Consider the following 4,456-nt stretch of genomic DNA (forward strand, 5'->3'; position numbering starts at 1 on the left):
ATGTAAAATGTTCCCATATTTCACGTGCTTGTGATTAATTTGCCTACTTACTCCCCACTTACTACAGTATCTGGGAAGTGAAGCCCTGATGGTGGAAGTGTGTCACAAGGGATGGACCTTGGGGTGGAGTCCACCCTGTGTGTTCAGAGTCAGCTCATGTTTTTTGTTATCTTTCTGCTATGGATGTATAGTGAAGTGAGGCAGCTTCCTCTACCATGATGAGGCATCCCTCAGAATGTATAAGTCTGCAATAAACACTTTCCTCCAATAAGCTGCTTCTTGTCAGGTGTTGTGTCTTAGCAACAAGAAGGTAACTACACCATATATGGTGGCGCACACCTTTAATCTCAGCATTCGGGAGGATCACCATGAGTTCAAGGCCACCCTGAGAGTACATAGTTAATTCCAGGCCAACCTGAGCCAGAGTGAGACCCTACCTCAAAAAAATAAAAAATAAAAATAAAAATAAAGATAAGAAAGAAGAAGGTAACTACAACATATTCTCACCTCAATTAACCTAATCTAGAAAACCCCTCATAAACACATCCAAAAATTTATTTATGTGGTGATTCTAAATCCAGAAAAGTTGACAACTGAAATTAAACATTACAATATGTTTAACTTGGTACAAACTATGCAAAGTACACATGTATCAAATACTACATGCATCTCATTAAGTATGTGTAATTTTTTGTATTTTAGGTAAAAATAAAACTAAAAATATCAGTTTGGCTGGCTTATCAGGTTTCTTTTTTAAACTTGATACCATAACCCTATCTTAAACCCCTAAGAGAATTATCCATTTACAAAACTTGCTAGTATCCTATTGACATTTAGACTGTGATGACTGAAAGTGAAGATTCCCAACATTATGTCTGTACAACTGATTAATATGTCCATATTTGCTATTGTCTCCATTTGTATACATGACAGGCACCTCACACAACAGAGAAAAAAGTAAGCTTGGGACTTCCCACTCAATTCTTATCCTCCTCTGTTCCTCTCTCTGATATCCAAATCAAAAGTAAAGACTGATGATCTCTATAATCTAGCATACTAATTACATGTAACTGTTTATGAAGTCCTGTCATGTTTACCCTCTAAATCTCTCTCAAATATGTAACATCTTCTTCCTACTTAGTGGTAGATTTCTTCAAGAAGGAATAAAGTATTATTTTTTTCCCTTTAAACCTGATGGTAATTTATAATAATTAGACTTTAGCTTATTTTATTACTATAGTATGCTTCTATTATTTTATTAGTTTTTTTAATTAGCACATAAAGTAATGAGTTTCATTATGGCATTCTCACACATACTTTGTTCTGTTGATCATCCTTTCTCATTCTCCTCTATGGTTATGCCCTCCTTCTGATGGTCCCCTTTCTCCCACATGTAGCCCTGTTCTGCTTTTATGGTATATATATAGAATATATATATTTCTCTTTCCCCTCCCTTTCCTTAATACTTCCTTTTCTTCTCTCATGGTTCCTTTTCTAGTTTCATTGACTGGTGTACCTACACCCATATTTACATATGTGCAAATTAAAATCTAGAAAAAACATGTAATATTTGTCTTTAGGAGTGTGACTTACTTTACTTAACCTAATGATTTCCAGTTTTGTCCACTTTTCTATAGCTGTCATGATTTTAGTTTTCTTCATAGCTGAATAAAATCTAATGGTGTATATTATATATGCATACAATATATTGCAACTATAAATTAAATATATATAATCTCATTGTATATATGTAGTGTATATACTACATATGCATACATAGTGTATATACAATATATATGTGGGTATATATATATATATATATATATATATATATATATATATATATATACATACATATACATACATAATAGGATTTTATAACATCAATCCATTACTATATGGATGGACACCTAGGCTACTCAATCTCTCAGCTATTGTGACTAGTATAGCAGTAAATATGAACATGGTATGAATATCCCTGTGGTAGGACTTAGAGTCCTTTGAGTCCTAGGTAGTGCCTACTACTGTGTTTTTAACTCGAATCCTTGTCATATCCTTCTGTGTCACTACAATAGCCTCTATAGTATACTTATAATCAGATCTCTGCTGGTCTGAGTCTCCAATCTATAACTCCATTCACACAGTAATTTCAAGTTCTTCAGGAATCTCCAGATTCTCAATGACTGTGCGTGGTCTCTCAGTTTTAAATGCCCTTTCTATTTCTTTCATTTCAGGTACTCTTTATCAGATCTTGGCTTCTACTTTTCCATTTGTATTAGTTACTTTCTTATTGCAGGGAAAATATACCTGACAAAAAAAAATCAGTTTTAAGGAAGGTTTATTTTAGCTTATAGTTTCAGGTTACAGTCAGCATGGTAGGTAAGGAATGGTGCTAGGAAATTAAAGCAGAGCTGGTCACATTTAGCCGACAGTGAGGAAGCAGAGCGTAATGAATACTGCTTCTACTTATGCAGTCTCTCTCTTTTTTATATAGTCCAGGACTCCAGCCAATGGAATGGTGCCACCCACAATTAAAGTGGGTCTTCCCACCTCAATCAACCTAACTAAAATAAACCCCTCATAGGCAAGCCTAGAGGCTAGCCTAATCTGTGTGATGCCTCACTGGCGATTCTAGATCCTGACAAGTTAACAATCCATACAAACTATCGCACCACTTCTGGAATAAGTGTGTTTCCTTATACTTCATGGACTTTCTGGGATAGATAACCTCACAACTCTTGCTCCTCTCCTCCACTATCCTAATTTCCCTAGAAGCAGTGAAGATATTCAACGATATAGTCTAACGCTTTTTAAAGTAGTTTATACACAACAGTCCAGTATTTTTTTAAATAAATGGTTCTATGTATAAAGTGTATTTCTACTGGATTATTACCCAAAAGTCTTACAACAAGCTCCAACCTCCAATTTTATTCATACCTGTTATATGTCCCTATATCAATCTAATACTCAATGTGAACAGTTGAGAATACATGATAGCTATCAACTGGAGAGTTTGTAAAACATAATAGCTGTATTCACACATTTAAATAAATTATCACTGTGAGTGTTTAAATAACCAATCAGTTGACTTTACTATCTGAAAGACTGTGCACTGGTTTCCTCCATTTATCACTACTTCTGTTCTCCTCAATGTGTCTTCTCAATGCCCACTCTATTAGAATTTATCTAATAGTATTTCTGGCTTTTAGTAGAAATATTCACAAGCAAACAGAAAGAATGTCAGAGCCACATTGTTGGGTCCTGATACACAAAGACATTGCCTCCTACCCATAACTTCTGGCTAACCCCACAATGCACAACCCATATTCCCCAACAAGGAATGTCCCTGCATCAGGGGGAGGACGGGGGAGGCTAACAATGGTACAGCAACTTGACTGTATATACTGAGTACAAAACTAATTTTAAAAATCTCTTCTAAACTATAATCCACCAGATTAAACACTATCTTCTTGAAAACTGGCCCACTCTAACTAGACAAAAGTGTAGGTGATTATTCCTTCCCCTGAGCCATTCTACACCTCAGATTATCTAATTTTACCTTATTTTATAGGCTTTTGTATATATTCCTTTCTTTCACAGCAAAGAACATGTCTTTCTTGACTCTTAGATGCCCTCCTGTGTCCTGTAGATGCCCTCCTGTGTCCTGAACTTAGCAGGTACTAGATGCACATTTTAAAATGCATATTAAACAAATTCAGATTAGAGGAGCATTTCAACTAATTACAAATGTGCTCAGTATTTGATTCTTATCCCCAAAGCCAACTGTTTTATGAATTTGAAAAAAAGAATCACATCTATGATAATAATTAACTATTAATTATCATGGTGGGCTTTTCTATTTACAAATATTAATGAAAGGACTAGGGGTTTTCAAAGTCCCTGAGAGAAGTATATACTTTGGTTTCCATTTCTAAAACCCAAACTGCAGAAACCATCTCCATGTGGTGTGCTTGCAGGATGAAGTGAATTGCCTCAGCTTTCCTACTGAAACTATATTGGCAAATGAGAAGTCTCTCTTCAACCCTGAGTAGGTTCCCTGGAGACTTCCTGAGATAAAGAGCTAAAATTTAATTTACCATTATGTAATCCAGTCACGGAAAGCAGGAAGGAGCTCGTGTTTTCATTCTCTTCATAGTAGACATTTAATTACATGATAATTACTTACAGCTTGCTGCTCAGCTTCTTCTCTTATAAGATATAAATTACACTTCACTCAAAAGTGCAAGATGAACATTTAAAATACTTCACTAGGGCTGGATAGATGGCTTAGCAGTTAAGGTGTTTGCCTGCAAAGCCCAAGGACCCAGGTTTTACTCCCCAGCATCCATGTAAGCCAGATGCACAAGGTGACGTATGCACACAGGTGATAGATGCACCCAAGGTGGCTCATGCATCTGGGGTCTATTTGAAGTGGCTAAGGCCCTGGCATGCCAAT

Source organism: Jaculus jaculus, chromosome X (assembly GCF_020740685.1).
Source record: "Jaculus jaculus isolate mJacJac1 chromosome X, mJacJac1.mat.Y.cur, whole genome shotgun sequence".
Lineage (NCBI taxonomy): Eukaryota > Metazoa > Chordata > Mammalia > Rodentia > Dipodidae > Jaculus > Jaculus jaculus.